The sequence below is a fragment of the Tamandua tetradactyla genome, chromosome 6, assembly GCF_023851605.1.
Source record: "Tamandua tetradactyla isolate mTamTet1 chromosome 6, mTamTet1.pri, whole genome shotgun sequence".
Taxonomy (NCBI): Eukaryota; Metazoa; Chordata; class Mammalia; order Pilosa; family Myrmecophagidae; genus Tamandua; species Tamandua tetradactyla.
The window spans coordinates 152,751,136-152,774,733 of NC_135332.1; the positions used below are offsets into that span (position 1 = coordinate 152,751,136).

At 36.3% G+C, this 23,598-nt stretch overlaps 1 long non-coding RNA gene and 1 pseudogene across 2 annotated transcripts in view; one reads left to right on the top strand and one right to left on the bottom strand.

The window, feature by feature from the left end:
- Nucleotides 1-322: 322 nt before the first annotated feature.
- LOC143686437 (glyceraldehyde-3-phosphate dehydrogenase pseudogene) lies at nt 323-1,341 on the top strand (annotated as a pseudogene).
- A 670-nt stretch (nt 1,342-2,011) lies between these two features.
- The window catches only part of LOC143688959 (uncharacterized), a 164,631-nt gene continuing 143,044 nt past the window's right edge, over nt 2,012-23,598 (bottom strand). For both annotated transcript variants that reach the window (XR_013178418.1, XR_013178419.1), the window contains 5 exons: nt 11,482-11,644; nt 10,219-10,280; nt 3,386-3,437; nt 2,849-3,030; nt 2,012-2,077 (listed from right to left, as the gene is read on the bottom strand). This is a non-coding gene — a long non-coding RNA (uncharacterized LOC143688959). The remainder of the gene's footprint in view (nt 2,078-2,848; nt 3,031-3,385; nt 3,438-10,218; nt 10,281-11,481; nt 11,645-23,598) is intronic.

The window sequence follows — 23,598 nt, forward strand, 5'->3', positions numbered from 1 at the left end:
AACCAAGTTTCCAACCTATAATACTGAATGAGGATTAGAAGAAACCGTTGCTCTCACAAGATTGATTAGGAGTAAAACATGGCTTTTCTAGGGTATATAAATCCTTTCAAACTAGCACAGCAGCCTATTCAATGAGAGAAAATATTTGGAAACCACATATCCAATAAAGGTTTAATAACCAGAATATACAAAGAAATCTTATAACTAAATGATGAAAAGACAAATAACCCATTTTAAAAATGGGCAAAAGGCTCTTTGCTTCTTCCTGCTTGACAGACAGCCTCATCTTTTCTTGCAGTAACAGCTGCATCTCTGAGGAATGATGGTAAAGGTCAGAATAAACAGATTTGGCTGGTATTGGGTGCCTGGTCACCAGAGCAGCTGCAAACTCTGGCAAAGTGCAGGTTGTTGTCATCAATGACCCTTTACTGACCTCAACTACATGGTCTACATGTTCCAGTATGATTTCACCATGGCAAGCTCAAAATCACCATCAAGGTTGAGAACAGGAAGCTGTGATCAATGGGTGTCCCATTACTATCTTCCAGGAGTGAGTTCTAACCAACATCAAATGGGTTGATGCCAGTACTGAATATGTTGTGGAGTCCACTGGTATCTTCACAACCATGGAGAAGACCGGGGCTCACTTGAAGGATGGTGCCAAAAGAGTTATCTTTGCCTCTTTGGCTGATGGCCCCTTGTTTGTTATGGGTATGAACCATAAGAAGTATGACAACTCCCTCAAGATCATCAGCAATGTTTCCTGCATCTGGTCCAACTGCACAACCAACTGCCACCAACTGCACCACCAACTGGCTAAGGTCATCCACAACAACTTTGGCATTGTGGAGGGACTCATGAACACTGTCCATGCCATCACTGCCACCCAGAAGACTGTGGATGGTCCTTCTGGAGGAAAATGTGGCATGGCAGCCATGAGGCTGCCCAGAATATCATTCCTGCATCTACCCGCGCTGCCAAGGTGGTGGGCAAGGTCATCCCAGAGCTGAATGGGAAGCTCACTGGCATGGCCTTCCACGTCCCTGCCCCCAGTGTGTTCACTGTGGTTCTGACCTGCCAACTGGAGAAAGCAGCCAAGTATGATGACATCCAGAAGGTGGTGAAGCAGTATTACAGGCCCCCCTAAAGGGCATCCAGTGTGCTGAGGACCAGGTTCTGTTCTGCAACTTTAACAGTGATACCCACTCTTCCACTTTTGATGCTGGGGCTGGCATTGCTCTCAACAACAACTTCATTAAGCTCATTTTCTGGTATGACAATGAATTTGGCTATAGCAACAGGGTGGTGGGCCTGATGGTCTACATGGCATCCAAGGAGTAAGAGCCCCAGCAACAACATTAGAGGAAGAGAGGGTTTAGCTTCTGGGGAGTCCTGGCCCCAACTTGATCCCCCAGTACTGAGAATCTCCCAACCTCCACAGCTTCCATCCCAGACCCCCTGAAGAAAGTCAAGGGCTGAGAGTCCTACCTTGTCATGTACTATCAATAAAGTACACCCAGCCTAAAAAAAAAAGAAAAAAAGAAATGACCAAAGACTTGAAGTAACAATTTCTCAAGGAGGATATACACATGACTAAAAAGCAAATGAAAAGATGCTCAACATCACTAGCTATTAGGGAAATACATATCAAAACTAAAATATGATATCATTTTATACCTATGGACTGGTCACTATTACAAATCAGAAAAATGCAAGTGTTGGAGAAGTTGTGGAGTAATAGGAATGTTTATTCATGGCTGGTGGGAATGTAGAATGTTACAGCCACTGAGGAAGACAGTTTGGCACTTCCTGAGGAAGCTAAGTATAGAACTACCATATGATCTGGCAATCCCGCTACTAGGTAATTACTCAGAAGAACTGAAAGCAGGGACATGAACAGACATTTGTGCACCGATGTTCATGGTGTCATTATTCACAATTGCTCAAAGAAGGAAATAACTCAAATGTTCATCAACTTATGAAAGAATAAACAAAATGTGATATATACATACAATGGAATATTATTCAGTTGCAAGAAGAAATGAAGTCCTGATGCATGTGACAACATGGATGGAACCTTGAGGATAACAAATTGAATGAAAGGAAAATATTTTATGATCTCACTAATAAGAACTGAATATAATGAGCAAATTCATAAAGTTAATATTTGAATGTAAGTTACCAGAAGAGACAGGTTATCCTAGAGGTTATTTTTATGCATTATATAGATATTTCTTTTTAGTTTATGGTGTATTGGAGTGGTTGGAGGGAAGTACCTGAAACTGTTGAACTGTACTCCAGTAGCCTTGATTCTTGAATAAGACTGTCTAACACTATAGCTTTTACAATGTGACCGTGTGATTGTGAAAACCTTGTGTATGACGCTCCTAATATCCAAGGTATAGACAGATGAGAAAAAGAAACGTAAGGATAAAAAATAAACAAATAATAGGGGGAGATAAGGTATAAAAATTGGGTAGATTGAAATACTCTGGGTCAATGAGAGGGAGGGGTAAGCTTATGGGATGTATGAGATCTTTTTATTTCTTTTTTTGGAGTGATGCAAATGTTCTAAAAATGATCATGGTGAAGGCTACACAACTATGTGATGATATTGCGAGCCACTGATTGTATAATATGGTTGGACTTTATGTTTATGGATATTTCTCAACAAGAATATATTTAAAAATCACAATGCAAGACACAACACTATGTGTTAGAATACTTGTGCACCCATACAGATTCCCATGCTCCACTAGATGTTGGAGATAAAGGAAGCTGAAGTATTTCCATATTTAATCATACTGTCCATCTGAACATTCTAAAATTGACTAGGACTTTTTATTACCTTAGACAAATCTTTACCCCAGCCTTCTTCTCAGAGTGGCCCTCCATTTACCCCAATAGTTTGTACTAGTCTTCATGGTAAAATATCCAGGATTTAGTTCAGGCTCTATCTTGGGTGATACTTGGAATGTCACTTTATTCATTTCTTTATTCATTCAGTCATTGAGTTGTCTATTCATTCACCTATGGAAGGGAGGTTGAGGATAGCAGTGAGTCTTGAGATAAACTTTGAAGAAGTGAGGAGGGTATTTCAAGAAAAAGGAGATGGGATAAACAAAATCATCGAGGGAGAAATAGATTTAGAATCTTGAGGCAGTGAAGAGACTACCTTGTTTAGAGCATAGGTTTAGGAAGGAAATAGTGCTAAATACATTATAGAATACTGGAATTCGTACAACCTTCACAAAGAGGTCAAATATACTGTTGTTTTTTTAAAAAATAAATTATTAAATAAAATATATTTTATATGTAACTATTGTTTATGATAAGTAAAAGAGATTTCCCTGCTGGAGTTTATGGACTAGCCAGAGCCTCATACCAGTTGAATTTCAATGCTCAATCCTCCCTGTGGGCTTCAGTTTCTACATTTGCTAAAAAAAAAAAAGAAAAAAAAAAGGAATTAGATTAGTTTATCTTTAAGGGCCTTCCTAAGGCAAACATTGTATGGTTCTCTATTATGCAAAATCCTGGTCTTAAAAAATGATTGACTTATTTTAGTTGCTATAGTAGCTAAATGCTAGAGTTGAGACCAGTTCGACTTTATAGAAATAGACCAATATGAAAAGGGATAGATTCATCCAGACAGGTATTGATTGATTTTTTTTTTGTAAATATATTTCTAATATTGATTAATTAAATCCAGAAGCTCATTAGAGAAATGGAGTCTCTTGCATGTGGTAGGAATTCTAAGTGCTTGCTGATTAAATTGTATATATTATGTATTGTATATAGTATATATTATGTAAATGAGTGTTTTTAAGGCAAAAAACTGATATTTTTCCCTCCTCAACTTAAAATAGATCTTCTTATTATACAGTATCTTATAATGTCCAGGGCTGTAAAGTGGAAAAAAATGAACATTAATTTTGCATCTGTCATGTGCTAAGCCAAACATATATGCAATCTTGTGTAAGTGGTAAATGAGACCCATAAGGCTAAGCTTGGAGAAGTTAAATAACCTGTCCAAAGTTATTGGTTAGCAACTAGGATATAAACATATTACTCATGTTTCTTGGTTATTAATTCATAGTATAATTGGGGGGAAAATCTACTATAAGTTAAGTAACAATTTTTTCAGGATGTCAGGTGATATCTTTGTAGTAAACAATTTTAATAGTTGACAGCACGAGTTAGATGTGAAAGAGAAAGGATCTGGAAGTATTGTTCTCAAAGAGCGCATTTTAATTATATTGGAATAAATTAATTACATTAATTACTTGGTGACATTAAAGTTTAACATCAGAAAAAAGACTGAATGATACCATATAATTAGCATCCATAATTTATTTTATGCATTTACCTACAGCTTTCTCCCCAGGAGATACATTTTCCAGTACTGTTCAAGGATTTTAGATTCCCTAGTATTGCATTTTTCCAGCCCTAGCCTTTGACAGTGTAGTCAAAATTGAATTGATTTGTGGTCTGATTTTTTCCTCTAGTTTTTATTGAAACAGTCTCTTTCTCTGGAATATTTTAAGACTGTTCTTACCATTTCCTGCTGGGTGGGACTTTCTTTGGCTATGCTGTTTGCTTAAACTATGAAGCCATTTCAAATAGATGTGTTTTATCATCCTTTTTCCCCTTTAGAGGAACCTCCCTATAATTTAAGCTTGTTAATAACCTCACCAATGTGACATTTATAATATTTATTTTTTTCTCTTTGGAAGCAGAATGAAGGATAGTCATTTTCCAGCAGTCGTTTTAATTCCAACCTATTGAAAAGCTACAGTGAATGGTTAATGATGTACCCTTTTAATGAAACTGCCATGAGATAGAGTTATTTTGCATATAAACATAGACAAAGCTAATAATTTTTAAAATAGACAAGAGAAATATCTAATAATAATGTCTTAAAATATATCTCATCCATTTGAGACTGAAAAACAAAAGCTCATTTCCTGATATGTGTGTTTTGGGGAGCAAAAGGCATTGGGATTAGATCACTCCAATGGATTGTTTAGGGTATGTGTGTTATCTTCTCCATCATCACTCTTATCAATTAGCACTTTATTCACAGGGAAAATGTGGCACATGTACCTATTTATGCTTATAAAGCAAGTAACGTGCTTTGGGAAACTTATTAGTGAACCAGAACAAAAATGGCATGGACTAAATTAAGCCAACAAATACATTAGATTATTGAAGGTGGAGAAAAGAATAGCCATCCCTTCCCTCTCACAGACACAAAGTTGAACGTTATTTTATAAAATTATTCCAATATTTCCTGCTCCATTAACGGAGGGGTTCCCCATTCTGAAATTCCCCTGCCAGAGAACACTGATTTATTTTTAATAAGTTACCATTTACTGCATTCCTACATGATGCTAAGGAAAGCAGATTAGGCCTTCTTTCACTATACCTCTTGCTGCAGACAGCTGTCCTGCTAGTGTGTTCTAATGTTCTAGACCCACTGAGTCACAGTGTGGGAGGATTGGGAACCCTGGAAAAATAACTAACAGTGCATATTACACTGATGTAAGTGAACACCGTCCTTTCATACCACGAAACATGTAATCACCCCTTATTTCCAGAAATTTTAGAGAAAATACTGGACTGGGAGACAGTATAAACTGAGGTTCCAGTTCTAACTCCATTTCCAATTTATTAGGTAATGCTTAGCAAGTCCCTTAGCCTCCCTTGGTCTGTTTTCCAACCAGTAAAATGAAGGATTTCTATATTTCCTTTAAGATGCCTTTCAGATTTAAGGCTTTACCAAGGCCACTAAATCTATACTTACTACCAGAAAGCAATTGGAATAACTATATTTACAAAGTAAAACCCTGAGCACAGCAAGAGGTCTACCTGCACTCATCTGCTGAATAATGTTCTGAAACTCTCTAAATCCATCAGCCCTTCTACAAATCAGGACAGCAACCATTTCCTTTATCCTATGAACATGGATGCCATGAGAATAGTTACAACATTGCTTAGAATTCTCTGGAAATTATCTTCAGTAAACATGTAATGTACAGCTAGCTATTAAAATGGCTAAATATGCATTGTTTCCAAACATGCTAAAACAGAAAAGAAAATTAAGCAAAAAGTCATTTTATTTTCTTTTAGAAAAACCTCAAATGTTTTTCTCATCTATTTAAGAACAAGGAATATTGCCTTATATTCAATAAATATAATGACCATGAAGGAAAAGCAGAGATCAGAGAGGCAACGAAAGATGAATATGGATGAAAAGATTAATGAGACAGAAAGATAGAGATAGAGAAATAGGCAGACAAGCTAAGAAAAGAAAAACAAGAGGAAAAAATCAGAAAGACTCTTATAGAAGGAGATAAGTGAAAAAGCAGAGAAACGGGTATGCCACAAACAGAATGAGTCATTCCAAGAGAAAGATTTTTTTGTGGAGAAATAACTTGATTAATGCCTTTTAATAAAACAGATAGATTTCATAAACAAAATGGTTTTATGCAATGATAGACATGTGGGGGATGATAACCTCTTGTACCTCAGGGCCAACTGAAGAGAAGTTGAAGATTAAATCTGAGATTCCCTTCAGTTAGTTAAAATTAAATTCTTCAATGGTATTCTCTGTACTGTTGCAAAATGATAAGAACTAGCTAAAATTTTATGGCTCCTCTAGACAAAGGATGACAAAAGTTCAGAACAGAATAAAAACTAATTTTTTAGAAGTATTTTGCTTTCCATGGGAAAAAGAAATAATTGAAAAATTTTCATGAAAGTGACTTAAGGTCATTTAAATAATTTATAACTACTATTAACATAAATCTCTTTCCATGTTATTAATTTTATTAATCCAGAATTGAATTTTTCTGATGTTAAGGTATTAGTTTATCTTTTAGGTGTTATAGAAGATGATAGAATTGTTATACTTTTAATATCTTTATCAATTGGGGAGACATAGTTATGAGTGAAATTGCATGATTTAATTTATAAAATCTTGTAAAAAAACATATAAGATAGAGATTTTAAAAGTGTCAAAATATTCATAATTATCAAATCTGGAAACTGGGTACATTAAGGGTCATTGTAGTATTCTCTCAATTTTTGAGTATGCTTGAAATTTTCCATAACAAAAAGTTAAAAAATAAAATATTTTCTTTGACTGAGTCAACTATCTATAAAACATTTCATTTTGTTCAGAAAAAGTGGCTCAAATGCATGCACAGTCTCAGCTTCCGGACATGAAGACAGCAAATTAGAAAATTTTTTGCTACAAAATCTTCTTTGGTCCCTTCTTTTTACGCAGTGATTTCTACCATTTTATTTACCATCATCATCTACGTTTTATTTTCAGAAGAGCTGAACTGTGTTTTATAAATTTCCACTTCAGACACACAGGAAATCTTAAGAAATGGATGAGAACCAGGTACTTAGTGTGCAGTTTTCCATAATAAGTTTTACTTAAATCCCAAATTCTAAAAGCAGAAATGGAAGTGTGCTTAAATCTTGTGTAAAGTTATCTCAATTGTTCCATGAGCAACTTGGGGAAAGAGTTGAGTTGGGAATCCTTGTTTTGGCTATCACCTGAGTTGGTATCCTAGAAGAAGTGCAGTGCACTTGGTCTTCTCGAGGAGAGGCCTTTCCTACACGCTGCTTTATTTGCAAGTTAAAGTCTCAGAGGAGACTGCCTGTCTACCCAGTTGCAGATCTTGTATGAAATAATTGCATCTGTTACCATGGAAACAGAAATATAACCAATAAACTGCATACCCCGAACAGATTAAAATTGACTTGGGAAAACTATGCAGGGTTATTACAAAATTGAAAAACTTTTTTTTTATTGTTCTTCCCTCTATTTAAAATGATAGCTCATGAAGTAGACTTTTCATAGAAATCATTCTGCCCACCAGGATTTTTTATGGCAACATATTTATTGTTCAGTATATCCTTAAACAGGTTTTAAATAGCTGTGCATGACTGCAGATGGATGAATATCATAAATGCATATGTTAAACATATATGTATAAGGATGATAACAAAACTAATGAAAAACTATGGGTCCCACAAATCCAGGCGCAAATGTGTTTGAACGTGATAAAGTTGCAACTGATTTCTATTTTAACATGATTTATTATTTCAAAGATGCGAATCTGTTGCTTTTGTGGTTTAGGTACCACTAATTCAGCACTTAATCTTTATGGGAAACTGTATTAAGTTAATTTCATTTAATTCTTGCAACAATCCAGAGGTGAGCTACTTTTATTTTTACCCCCAACATAGAAACAAGAACTAAACCTCAGAGAAGTGAGGCATCTTGGCCCAAAGAATAGAATGTGAACCATGATCTGAGTAGCTTCAAACTTTAGTTGTATGAATCATATTCCACTAGTTCTCATTAATACTAGTATAATAAAAGCTCAATATAACACTGGTAGCCTATAACAGCATTATTAGTAGAGCCTCCAATGGCATTACTAAAAAGAGTCTGCTATCTCCACTTGAAATTTAGCTTGCAAGACTTTTTTTTTTTAATTGACGTATATTTTAAGCTCTCAGTGGCTAGGAACTGAAACTTGTAAAATTCTTCAAAACTAGAAAATATGGAAGTGGTGTTTGAGAAATGCTTATAGCAACAAAAATCAAAGCTATGAAGAAGTAATTGACACTTGTAGAACATTAGTTGGTTGAAATGGAAGCGCATTTTCCCCCCTGAATTGTGAATATTAAGCTTAGAGGGGCTAAAATTGACCATTTGGGGAAACTAAAATATTATGGAATGAAAATTCTTTAGAAAGTAAGTATTTAACCATACCCTATTTTGTGTCAAGAGTCAGGGTTAGGTCATTTGATAAAAATAGTGAATTTTAAAACAAAAATGTCCTAGAAAAAAAAAGATGGTAGTTTATCCTAGGGGAAAAAAAGAGCGAAAGCTGAGGTTACACTTGAACACTTTTGAATTTCCATTGTGTATTGAATTCTTTTCTACATCAGGGACTTAAAAAACAAGACAACCTTCCATATTACACAGTGCAATAGGACGAACAATGTAGGACATATCCCACGGAAATTTTGAACAGATAATTTTGCCAACTTTCAGTTGTAGGACTGGAAAGTCTGTTTTTCTATTTGTTGTTCTGAAGGTTTACAGGGAAGGAAAAGTCATGTTGGTGAAAGCTGATAGAAAGCTGCAAGATTCTAAATGCTATCTTTAGAAATGCTCACAGCTTCTAAAGTAGGGCCATCTAATGGTTTACGTGCAAATGTATGGAATGTGCAATGGCCTAGGCATTGTGATAGCTGAGTCTTAGTCCCTATTCTGCTATTATCTAGTTTTAGATCCCAGTTGTTTATGGGTTGCAATTTTCTAATCTGTCAGATCGTAGTAGGGAGTGCCAAATAAGCTGTAAAATTCCTTTCCACTCTAATTGGAATAAAATCTTATGGTACAATGTTTCTGACTGACCCAGCCCCATCCATGATTCCTTGATCCCTAGTCATCTTCCAGGATTGATCCAGGGGTGATCATGTGCCCCAGTCCTGACCAATGAGCTGTATTGGCTGAGATTCCAAGAGAGCTTCTAAAACAGAACAGACTGGGCTGAAATGTCCTTGCAATTTTTCACCTGTCTCTTCTTGTCTGCAACAAATGCAATGCGTAAAGTTGCAGCAGCCAGGATCAGCTAAACATTAAAAGATGGCAGAAGCAGAAAGACGGAAAGAATGTATGTTCTTAATGCCTCCCATAAGAAGCTGTATCAACCTTGGAGTGCAATCTCTAGAGTTCTTGTGGTATGATAAAAATAAACCCCTGGTCTAAGCCATTGTGGTAAAATTTACCATTATTTGCAGTAGAAATTATACCTAACTGATATGGCTTTACACACCCCAAAAAACTAAATGCTCTAACTTGAAAAGGGTACCTTGTGAATGATACAAAGATTATTACCATTAATACTTAAGGAACTTCTCAATTTAGAAGGCAAAAGATAAGTACTGAAATCAACACAATGTAATTCTGAATACATTAAGACATATAGTAACAAGGATTTTTCAAGCTGGATGAAGCCACATTTAATTTCATGGGATGAGAGAACCATCAGGAATAGTGTCTATAAATATATATTTTAAATTCTTGGAAGTTCATGCTGTAACCTAATAATTACAATTTAATAACTAAATTATTAATATAGAACTAGTAGGATATTGGGCTATGATCAATTGCTTAATTATACTTACTCAGATTTATCCATCCTTAACATCTCACCAAGAAGTAACATTGTTCTAGCTTGACTTTCAAACTAAAATTATAACAAAATATTGTTTTTAGGATCTGCCCTTTTAAGAGAATAACATATTTTTGGAATGAAACTGAAAATGAAGACAACCCATTTCTTGTTGCTTGAGCAGCTACTGGCTTATGCAACAAATCCCAATCCCCTAATTACTGTTTGGTAAAAAATACATTCTAAACCCTATGCCTTTCCTCACACTCTTTGCCCACTTTCCTTTACTTCTCCCAGTGCTATCCTTACTTTAATCTACCTTCCATCTCTTTTCCAAAACCATCTAATCAGATAAATGTTTCCACCAAGATGAATTAACATATTAAAATGGCTTAATATGCTACCACATCTCCCTCCGTGTTTCTGTTTGTATGCTATGTAACTCAGAATAAACTCTGGCTGTATTTTAGAATCATCTGGAAAGCTTAGTGAAAATGTATTCCCTACTCCTCCAAATGCAGGCCAGTTTGAATTTAACTGATCTGCAGTGGGACCCAGACATTGCTGTGTTTAAAAGCATCTCAAATATTTCTAATGTGCAGCTAACATCAAGAAGCAGTGTAAACCTAACCTAACATTCAACATACATACATTGGGTGCCTGACATTGCAAGTTACATAACAAAACCATTCTCAGCCTTGGTGAGATTAGATGACTAAAACATAAATCATTTTTTCCCATGGGGTAAAAGAAGGAGTTTATTGAAATAAAACTTGATTCTCTCAAGAACACTACAGGTCATGGTGTCTCCACAGAGCCCATACTCAGTAATAAGAAAGCTGACAAGAATCAGGTCAAGAGCAGGCTACTCCCTCTCTCTCTCTCTCTCTCTCTCTCTCATTTCTGCTTCTCTCCAGATTTTTGGTTCTTTCTTTGTTTCCAAAGATATTTTCTTCATTTTATACTTGCTGCAGCCCAGCTCCAATTCTCAGAGAGCAGCCTAAGGCTACCCATGGTCACTACACAGGACGTATGTCCTGCAGCTGAAGTTGCATCTAACTAGAGGGGCTGCCTTATTCTAATGTGAAAAAAAGAGTGGAAACAGATTCATAGGCATGTCACTATTGATGGCCATATGGTTGCCTCATAGTTCTCTATTTCCAAGATCCTCCATTGAAAAGTCAGACCCAAACTAAGAGGCTTCTTTGTTACAAGTCTCAGAAGAGAGAATTCAGCTGTCCCAGCTTGGTCAGGTGCCCATCCCTGATCTACTTACCTGTGTTCCAAGAAATATGGTAGATCTAACTTCTAAGATTCTGTATTCTTTGTGTATAACCTGGTAGTTCCTTGGAACTTTGGGTATTTGTTTGACACCTGAGACTCAGAGTTTGTGTGGCTCTGAAAATCAGCATTACTCCATACAGCAACTATTAAAGAAACTAAAAAAGAAATAAGACTCCAATTAGAGATATGAATTAAGTGGACCTAGCTAGGACTAAGGTAAATCAGAATACAAAGTAAAATAGGATATTGTCTGTATTTTAAAAGTGTGACTTCTGGGTGAGACCAAAGGAAGAAATGCTTATTTGGTCCAAAATTTTAATTTTCTGTAACACACTATCTAATTTAACTTGTCTGATCAGTTTATTTAAACAACCTAACTACATGGACCCTCAAATAGGGAATGAGATCTTATTATTCTGTACAGGTTAATGTAATACCTGGATACATTCCAGGCATTCTCAGACATTAGGGACTCCCAATTTAATAAAATAAGCCCTTAATCTTGAGGCTTGCCCTTATGAAACTTATTTCTGCAACGGCAAAACTAGGCATGCATGTAATTATGCCTAAGAGTCACCCCTAGAGAACCTCTTTGTTGCTCAAATATAACCTCTCTCTTTAAGTCAACTCTGCAAATAAACTCACTACCCTCCACCCTATATGGGACATGACTCCTAGGCATCTAAGTCTCCATGGCAATGTGGGACAGGATTCTCAGGGATGAGTCTGGCCCTGGCATTATGGGATGGAGAATGCTTCCTTGACCAAAAGGGTGAAAATAAATGGAACAAAATAAAGTTTTAGTGGCTAAGAGAGAAGAGATTTCAAATAGAGGTAAGAGGTCATTCTGAAGGTTATTCTTATGCAAGCTTTAGCTAGATATTGCAAACTACCACAGTATGCCAAGCCCTAACCAAAAGTAGTTCAGAAAACTTAGGAAGTTCCTCGGGCTCTAACTAAGTCTTTATAAGAGTTTTTTCGTAGTAAGTTTATTTTTTTCAGAAACTTAAGGCCTTCAGATTTATCCTTTAGGCCAGATAAACCCTGAAACCCAGAGCTACTAGTCTCTCCAAGAATATCAGCCAGTTTCATTCCTCTACTCCATAAGATCAACACTCCTTTCCAGCATCAAGAAGTTAAAATGGTCATTGCCCAGATATTTCTGAAGATTGAGAGAAAGACCAAATAAGAGTTAGAAGGTATAACAAATGACTGTGACTACTGATTCATTACATAGATATTTCTTTTTAGTGTCTGGTGTTTTAAAATAGCCAGAAGGAAACCCTGAAGTTGTTGAACTGAAATTGGAAATTCAGAAATTACTGAACTTTAATTCAGTAGCCCTGATCTTTGATAAGGATTGTATAACTATATTGAAAAAAAAAAGCTCTGTTACCTAATGTGCTAGTTTGAAACTATTATGTACCCCAGAATTTTCTTTCAGTACTGATCCAATCTTTGGGAGCCAGATCTATTGTTTAGGGTAGAAACTTTGATTAGATGTTTCCAAGGAGATGTGACATACCCAATTATAGGTGTGGCCTTTTGATTAGCTGGAGATGTGACTGCCCATTCATGGTGGGTCTTTGTTAGTTTACTGGAGTCCTTAAAATGGGAAACATTTTGGAGAAAGTACCGTCACTTAGAGTCTTGACAGAGATGATGGGATAGCCAATACAGAGGAAACGCAGATGCAGACATTTGGAGATACTTAGAGACAGACAGAAGCTCAGAGGGGAGGTCACTGGAACCAGGAGCTGAAAGCAAAGAACTCCAGGAGCAAAGGGCCAGCAGACATTGCCATGTGTCTCACCATGTGATGGAGAAACCCTGGACTGGAATCAGCCTCTCTTGAGTGAAGGTGTCCTCTTGTTGATGCCTTAATTTGGACATTAAAAAGTTTTATAACTGTAAACATGTAGTTTAAATCTCTTTTATAAAAGCCATTCCATTTTGGCAGCATTAGCAAACTGAAACACCTGTGTTTGTATGAATTTACTTCTGGATGTTTTATTCTGTTCCATTGATATATATCTCACAATACTACTCTGTGTTAGTTAACCTACCTCTATGGTAAACCTTAAAATTGGGTAGTGTGCAATACTAGTGGTCAGTAAAAGGGAGGGGTTAGTGGTATGGGATGTTTAAGGTTTTTTTTTAAATTTCTTTTTCTGGAGTAATGCAAATGCTCCAAAAATGATTATGGTAATGAATGCACAACTATGTGATGATACTGTGAACCAATGATTGTATACTTTGGATGGATGTGTGGTATATGAATATATCTCAATAAAATAACATTATAAAAAGAAATGTGGTAGAACACAACTGCCAAAGACTCACCCTTTATGGAGAAGAGGGCATGTCATCAAAAAGAGGATAATTTATGAGGTGGCCAGTTAAATGAAAAAGTGTGCTTGATAGTTCAAAGTATAAATTTTAAGTTTAATATTCAAAATATCTCTGATAAGGCTTCAGTGCTCATCCGCATCCAACACAGGCAAAGACTGTTTATCCAGAGCTTGACACATATTGCAAGAGTGTCAACCACCATCACTTACATTTGGCAGAGACTCGAAGTCAGGCAGAGTAGTGGGAGAAAGGGAAGGCATCAGTATGCCCTGATCAGAGGCTGTTGGCATGAGGAGGCAGACTAACTAGGAGGGGGGCACCCTGTGTAACTGGTACATGGAGCATTTTTACTTTCTCTAGGTGGGCTGAAGTTGGAAATGGGAGGGGGTTGTCAAAATTAGGGAAGTTGTCAATTATCAAGTCCTGGAATTTGGGCCAATTGAAATAGGGGCTGCATCAATTTGACTTCTTGGACTGGTTGCTACAGATGATAGTCTGGTTTCCTAAGGGGTGACTGGAGGTTGTTGGCCAAAGTTACGTTTTTAAATATAATCTGGCCATTGTCGATTTGTATATTCAGTCTCTTACTTCTGTCAGTGGACTAAGCACAAAGGAGGAACAAATCAGTTCTCACTGGTGTATTCTAGCAAAGCCCAGGAAGAAGTAGAATTTTAATAGACAATGTAGGGCAAGAGGCATCTCAGGCAGGCAGAAAGATTATAATGAACAAAGGCATGGATGTCGTGATGATGTCTATTTCAGATTGGTTGAACCGTGGGACTTAGAATGTAATAGGAACCAAAGTTGGTGTAGGATCGTAGAGATATTTCAGCCAGGGTGAGGAGGAAGGATTCTTTCTAGAAAATGCAGGATTTTTGAGCAAGGGAAATATATTATCGGACTAGAATTTTAGAACAATTGATCTCTTCTAAGATGTCCAGTAATAATTAAAGAGGAGAGGAACTGAAACTAGATGAGTAGATAAAATAATAGGCAAGACGGAATAATAAGATTCTAATATGGGTTGGTGGCAGAAAGAGTAAAAATAAAGAAGGGGCATCCTTAAGAACCAGAGGGAGTTCAGGCATTTTGCTCTGGCTGTGTGCAAGTAAAAATTTAATTTTCTCTAACAAGTTACTTTTTAAAGAACCCTATTATATCTATTTCTTTCATTTCATTCATGTCATAGTCACTCAACAAATACTTATTGAGCACCTGATTTGATCAATATTATAATAAGAGGTTCAGATAAAGTGAATAAGGCAGTTCTCTTCTATTTGGGAAGTAGATATGAAACAGTGAATGAATAGACACCATGGAAAATGACATATTACTAACAGAACTGCTGTGAATATTACATGAGATCACGTCTGTTAGATGCTTGGTTAGGCACAGTGCCTAATAAATGGTAAGTGCTCAATACAGCAGCTATTATTCCACATAAAATCTCATAGGAGAAAAGGAGAGGACTGATGAACTGTCTTGAGATGTGGAGGACAACTTCAGAGAAGTGTGATAATTCACCAGGCAGAGACAAATATGGATACCTAGATGGAACAGCCTGTAAGAAAAAGTCTAGTGTGCTCTAAGAAGGTTGAGAAATGTGGCTTATGTGGAATGTGGGATGCATGTTCTGCATTAGCAGGCATAAAATGGGAAGGTAGGCTGAGCCTGTAACTTAGAGGTCCTTTAATACCCAGCAAAAAATGTTTTAGACTTTATATTTTAGGCAATTGGACACTATGATTGGTTTATAAGCAGAGAGAGAAGATTGCTTATTAGAAAGATCACTGGGAACAGTTTGGAGGATGGGCTATGTGGGAGGTGAGAATATATCAGAGGCAAAAAAATCCTTAGGCTATCGAAATTGTTCAGGCAAGTCATGTGAGCTAAGGGCCTGAATCAAGAGGGTTGCAGTGGGGAATGGGACAGAAGAAACAAATGATGATTTTGATTTCTTTTTTACTTTTACAACTCTTGTTTTAATAGAGCATATTGTGAATCATTTCCAGCAATCTGTATATTTCTAAAGTCCTAAGATTTTATGATATTATGCTTGAAAAATTTTTATGCAGTTCAAAATTTATTGCATTTTACCAGCTCACTATTATAATATTAATCTCCTCTAAAACATAGAAAGGACCATACTTAAAGAAAAAAAAAAAAACAAAACAAACTTTCACAATTGCAACATCCCGTTAATTAAATAGTATGCAAAATAAATGTCATGCAAATATTTTAATGGTGTGATCCAATTTTGTGCATTCTTGACAATCATAATTTTACACTGGAAAATTACTGGCTAAATCTAAGTATTCTGGTATGCTGATGACAAACATCGTTTTCATACTGTGTCACAGGGGAACTGGTCAGATAACCGAGACATAGGTTACACATGGAGGCAACGGGCAGCTTCCTAGGGTCATAAGCAGCTAAGGGCCGCCTTCCTGTTCCATGATCTGAATGGCCTTTACTCCACCAATATTACACTGCCTTGATTAATTTAGCTACATGATAGCCCTTAATATCAGGTGAAGTGATTCCTCCCACATTCTTGTTTTTTTTTTTTTTTTTAACATGGGCATGCACCGAGAAGTGAACCTGGGTCCTCTGGCATTGCAGGCAAGCATTCTTGCCTGCTGAGCCACCATAGCCCCACATTCTTGTTTTTAAAGGTTGTTTTAGGTATCCAAAGGGCTTCATTTTAGTGTTTTTTTATAATACTTCATTTCTTTGAAACATTAGGAATCCTGGTATGTTATATTAATTCTGAGTAAGTCACATTATTACAGTAATTAGTAACACTTCATTCCTCAAAAATTCAGCGGTAGCAGGAATGTATTCTACTTTTAGCCCTTAAGGCAAAAGTACCAAAAAACAGGTTACAAAAGCAAGTATTTAAACCTTCTCTGAGGTATTTAAAAACCATTTATTCCTATCTATCTAGACATAGCACTAATATTTCAGGTCTAATAATTCTAAGATATTCATCCTTTAAAATAATTTAAGATTCTACAAATTTTAATATATCAATGGAGTATTCTTTAAAATATACTGTTTTGTCAACCTTTAGCCATATTTACCTACCAATAACCTTTATAAAGCAATAAATAGCTGCAAGCACAGAATATGAACAAATCCCAAGACCACCTTGTTAATCTTTCTCTTTAAAGATTCTGCTGTGCCATTTACTTTTTGAGAAGAAAGTCAAAGCACTGAAAGTACAAATGACAGCTTCAGCAAACTGTGATACTAAATGTATTTAAATGTGGCAAACACGTTTTTATTCATGAGGGCCCACATTCTCACCAGGAGCACTCTCATAATTGCCTGTTTTAACAAATGGGTTAAATGAAATAAGTCTGAAAATTCTTGAATGTAGTTTTCAATTACTGAATTTCAAAGCAATCAGCACTGTAAAATATATTTACAACTTTCTCTAATCCAAGATACTCCAAATTTCTTTTTGAGGTAGAAAGACTTTACTTTCTCCCAGAAAATTGCTTAAAATATCTGTAGTGTCTTCCAAGCATTACAACAAGCCTCTAACAAAGTAATATTTTATTGCTAAAGAGTAAAATGCCTAATCCTATTTAAAATAATTGCAGTATAATATCCAATAAAAATACTGGATAAAATATTGGAATAAAAATAAAGCAAAAATATCAATACCATACATAATGCTGCTTCTACTTAGCTAATGAAGTCTTTAAACAAGAAAAGCTTTTTTGTTTTTTTTTAACAGCTTCATTGAAGGATAACTGACATAAAGCAAACTGCACATACTTAATGTTTATGACTTGATAAGCTTTTTTTAAAAGATATTTATTTATTTTTTATTATATGGGCAGGCACCGGGAACTGAACCTGTGTCTCTGGTATGGCAGGCAATAATTCTGCCACTGAGCCACCATCACACCACCCACTTGATAAGTATTGAGATATGTATTCTTCTGTGAAGCCATCACCATATAAGCCAAATACACATCCATTACCCCAAAAAGTTTCTGTGTCCCTTAGTAAATTTTCTCACCTTTTTCCTCGCCTTTTCCTCACCTGAGCCAGATAATCACTGTTCAGCTTGCTTTCTTTATATATTGACTTGCATTTTCTAGAATTTTATATAAATGGAAATGTATGGTTTTTATTCTTTTTTTATCTACCTCCTTTCACTCTGCATAATTATTCTGAGATTTGACTATGTTGTTGCAGGTATCCATAGTTCTTTTCTTTTAATAGCTGAAGTATGGACACACCAGAGTTTGTTTATCCATTCACTTGTTGATGGATATTTGAGTTAGTTCAGTTTTTAACTCTTAAAAATAAAACTGCTATGAATATTTATGTACAAATATGTTTTCACTTCACTCAGGTAAATACCTAAGAGTGAAACAGCTGGATCATTTAGGTGTAAGTTTTACTTTTTTTTTTTGCATGGTCAGGCACTGGGAATTGAACCGGGGTCTCTGGCATGGCAGGCGAGAACTCTGCCACTGAGCCACCATTGTACTGCCCTGTCCTCTTTTTTTTTATTGGGTAAGAAAATAATAATTTTCTTATTACTGAGTTTAGAGAGTTCATTACATATTCTGCAGAAAAGCCCTGTATCAGAGATATGATTTTCAAATATTTTCTCCTGGCTTGTCTTTTCATTCATTTAACAGTATCTTTCAAAGATCAGAAGTTTTTAATTTTTTTTATTAATCAAAAAAAAGAAAAGAAATTAACACAACATTTAGAAATCATTCCATTCTACACATGCACTCAGTAATTCTTAGTATAATCACATAGATGTATGATCATCATTTCTTAGTACATTTGCATCGATTTAGGAAAAGAACTAGCAAAACAGCAGAAAAAGATATAGAATGTTAATATAGAGAAGAGAATTAAAATAATAATACTAATAAAAAAATATATATATATAAAAGGAAAAAGAAAAAAAACAAAAACAAAAGATACAAACAAACAAACAAACAAAAAACTATATTTCATGTGCAGCTTCATTCAGTGTTCCAACATAGTTACATTACACTTAGGTATTATTGTGCTGTCCATTTTTGAGTTTTTGTATCTAGTCCTGTTGCACAGTCTGTATCCCTTCAGCTCCAATTACCCATTATCTTACCCTGTTTCTAATTCCTGCTGGTCTATGTTACCAATGATATATTCCAAGCTGATTCTCGAATGTCGGTTCACATCAGTGGGACCATACAGTATTTGTCCTTTAGTTTTTGGCTAGACTCACTCAGCATAATGTTCTCTAGGTCCATCCATGTTATTACATGCTTCATAAGTTTAGTCTGTCTTAAAGCTGCATAATATTCCATCGTAGGTATACGCCACAGTTTGTTTAGCCACTCGTCTGTTGATGGACATTTTGGCTGTTTCCATCTCTTTGCAATTGTAGATAATGCTGCTATAAACACTGGTGTGCAAATGTCCATCTGTGTCTTTGCCCTTAAGTCCTTTGAGTAGATACCTAGCAGTGGTATTGCTGGGTCGTAATCCATTCTGCCATTCTATGTCTTTTGATTGGGAAATTCAGTCCATTAACTTTTAGTGTTATTACTGTTTGGATATTTTCCTCTACCATTTTGGCTTTTGTATTATATATATCATATCTGATTTTCCTTCTTTCTACACTTTACTCCATACCTCTCTCTTCTGTCTTTTCGTATCTGACTCTAGTGCTCCCTTTAGTATTTCTTGCAGAGCTGGTCTCTTGGTCACAAATTCTCTCAGTGACTTTTTGTCTATAAATGTTTTAATTTCTCCTTCATTTTTGAAGGACAATTTTGCTGGATATAGGAGTCTTGGTTGGCAGTTTTTCTCTTTTAGTAATTTAAATATATCATCCCACTGTCTTCTAGCTTCCATGGTTTCTGCTGAGAAATCTACACATAGTCTTATTGGGTTTCCCTTGTATGTGACAGATTGTTTTTCTCTTGCTGCTTTCAAGATCCTCTCTTTCTCTTTGACCTCTGACATTCTAACTAGTAAGTGTCTTGGAGAACGCCTATTTGGGTCTATTCTCTTTGGGGTGCGCTGCACTTCTTGGATCTGCAAATTTAGGTCTTTCATAAGAGTTGGGAAATTTTCAGTGATAATTTCTTCCATTAGTTTTTCTCCTCCTTTTCCCTTCTCTTCTCCTTCTGGGACACCCACAACACGTATGTTTGTGCACTTCATATTGTCATTCAATATGATCCCCTGCTCAAGTTTTTCCATTCTTTTCCCTATAGTTTCTGTTTCTTTTTGGAATTCAGATGTTCCATCCTCCAGTTCACTAATTGTAGCTTCTGTCTCTTTAGATCTACCATTGTAGGTATCCATTGTTTTTTCCATTTTTTCTTCTTTGTCCTTCACTCCCATAAGTTCTGTGATTTGTATTTTCAGATTTTCTGTTTCTTCCTTTTGTTCAGCCCATGTCTTCTTCATGTCCTCCCTCAATTTATTGATTTGGTTTTTGAAGAGTTTTTCCATTTCTGTTCGTATATTCAGCATTAGTTGTCTCAGCTCCTGTATCTCATTTGAACTATTGGTTTGTTCCTTTGACTGGGCCATATCTTCAATTTTCCGAGCGTCATCCATTATTTTCTGCTGGTGTCTGGGCATTTGATCAGATTTCCCTGAGTGTGGGACCCGGCTGGTTGAAAGGTTTTTCTGTGATATCTCTGGGCTCTGTTTTTCTTTTCCTGCCCAGTAGGTGGCGCTCGTGGCGCTCCTCTGTCTGCGGGGCCCACCAGTAAAAGATGCTGTGGCTCCTTTAAATTGCCAATCCGAATCTCGCAGTCGGCCCGGGAAACCGCGCGTGGTGGGGGGGTCGCCGGTCGACGCGGCTTGGGGGAGTGCCGGTCCAAATTGCCCAGCTGGCCCGAGACGCCAAGTGTGGCGGGAGGGCCCCGTTTTCCAATGTTCCCAGTCAGACCGGGGAGCCACGTGCATGGAGGGGACCCCAGTCGCCAGCCGCCCCGGCCAGGAAAACGCGCGCCCCTCGGGTATCTCACCGCAGCGGATTCTCCCTGCCCGTTCAGCTGTTCCAGAATGGGGTACGCTGTCTTTTTGGTCTCTGTCGTGGCTCCGGGAGCTGTTTTGTATTGTTTCTGTTTCTTTAGTTGCTTTTCTGGAGGAGGAACTAAGACCCATGCGTCTTACTAAGCCGCCATCTTCTCCGGAAGTCAGAAGTTTTTAATTTTGATGAAATCCAATTTATTGGGCTTTTTCTCATAGATTGTGCCTTTGTTGTCATACATAAGAAACATTTATCTAAACCAAGATGTTAAAGGTTTTCTCCTATGTTGTTTTTTAGAAGTTCTATAGTTTTAGTTTTTACATTAAATCTGTCTTGAGTTAACTTTTTATATGGTACAAATTATTGGTTGATATTCATTTCTATTTGCATAGATATCCAAATGCTCCAGAACCATTTGTTGAAAATATCATCCTTTCTCTGCTGAACTACCTTTGCACTTTTGTCAAAAATTACTTGTCTATTCATATATAAGTCCTTTTCATGTTCTCTATTCGGTTCCATTGATCTATTTGTCTACCTTTATGCCAATAGTACACTGTCTTGAATACTGTAGTTTTATAATGTCTTGAAATTATGTAGAATTAGTTTCCAAATTTTGTTATTTTTCATTTAATTACCTAGGTAACTTGGTTTTTATAGCTGAGAATAGCTATTTAAAAAAATGTCTCAGTAGCTCTAGTGTATTCTGAGAAGATGGAGTAAAAAATTCCAGTTTGAGATGGTTCTGTATGGGTGTGCTCCTGGTAACGTGATGATGCTTTATCCCACCACTTGCATCTTAGACTTTGTTGGACATTGATCATGCTTCACTTACTATGTTTGAAATCCACGTTAGTCAAGTTCTTGGCAAATACTAACTACCATAGTTAGACAAGTGAAAAATAAGTGTGGAGTATAACTTCAAGACGGCATCTTAATATTTTAAGTCTTTGCTGCATCTAGAAGAAAGATGCACACGTTTTCAGGCAAAACTCCATAAGAAATTCAGCAGGAGTGACAACTATTGTTTAACATGGAGTGCATATTTATTGATATGCAATATGTCTAATCTTACTCCCCCAAATTCTGCAAGACTCCTTAGTGGTTTTTATCATCCTTTCAGGATGACCCTTTGAGAGATGTGATTATTTCTACATTTATTGGGCATATAATAGGTATAACACAGGTATAGCTGTGATTGTTGATATAATATATCTCAATTGGATTTGAGAAATTCATGGGTAGGAGTGTTGGTTTGAAAGGAAGCATGCCCCCTAAGAAAAGCCATGTTTTAATATAAATCCCATTTCATAAAGGTAGAATAATCTCTATTCAATGCTGTATGTTTGAAACTGTAATGAGATCATCTCCCTGGATGATGTGATTTAGTCAAGAGTGGTTGTTAAACTGGATTAAGAGATGGACATGTCTCCACCCATTTGGGTCGGTCTTGATTGGCTTATTGGAGTCCTATAAAACAGGAAATATTTTGGAGAATGAGAGACTCAGAGAGAGCAGAGAATGCTGCAGCACTACGAAGCATAGTCCACAAGCCAGCGACCTTTGGAGATGAAGAAGGGAAACGCCTCCCGGGGAGCTTCATGAAACAGGAAGCCAGGAGAAGCTAGCAGATGGTGCCATGGTTGCCACATGCCCTTCCAGCTGAGAGAGGAACCCTGAGCCTGTTCGCCATGTGCCTTCTCACTTGAGAGAGAAACCCTGAACTTCATCGGCCTTCTTGAACCAAGGTATCTTTCCCTGGATGCCTTTGATTGGACATTTCTATAGACTTGCTTTAATTGGGACATTTTCTTGGCCTTAGAACTGTAAACTAGCAACTTATTAAATTCTGCCTTTAAAAAGCCATTCTGTTTTTGATATATTGCATTCCAGCAGCTAGCAAACTAGAACAGTAGGAAACTTGCTTGGGGCAATATAGCATTTAAACTGAGGTTGGGCTTTGGATTCAGACAAAGGGATTGAATATTGACTATTTTGTATTTGCTAACTGGCCTTGATTGTTACCAAATATCTCTAAGCCTCAGTTTATTTATTATCTAGAAATCAGGATAATATGGTGGTTGTCTCTTTGGATTGTTACAAATATCAAGTTAGGCAATGCTTATAAAGTACTTGGGCCATATGCACTTTTAACAGGTGTTATTATGCATTAGGTCAGTGATTCTCAACCTTGTCCATACGTTGCTACCACCTTAGGATATTTAAAAAGTTTCTAAGTTCTTGCCACATCCCTGAGCAATTAAATCACAATCTCTTGGTATGGGACATAGGGATTAGTATTTTTTTTAAGCTCTCCGGGAGATTCTATTGTGCAAACAATTTGGGAACCACTGCGCTAGTTGTTTTATATAAATTATCTTATTTAATTTTACAACAACTTTATGAGTTGGGAAAACATTGGGAAAACATTGACCAACGTAAATATTCAAATCTAAGTTTGTCTGACTTCAAAATCCATACTTCTGACTATATGTCTTTAAGCAAGCTTCTTGGAAAATCTTAAATTTGACTTACAAAATGCATATCCACAACAGAAGTTGTATTCCAAATATCTGACCCACAGTCATGATTAGTGTAATAAGGGAATTGATGACACTTTGATGTCATTGTTGGGGACTACCACAACCCATTAATATAATCTTGGAAAATCAATAAGGATCCTTGATAAAGTTTTCACCATCATGTATCATGGAATTAACTTTGGTAGATTATACAGCTTTA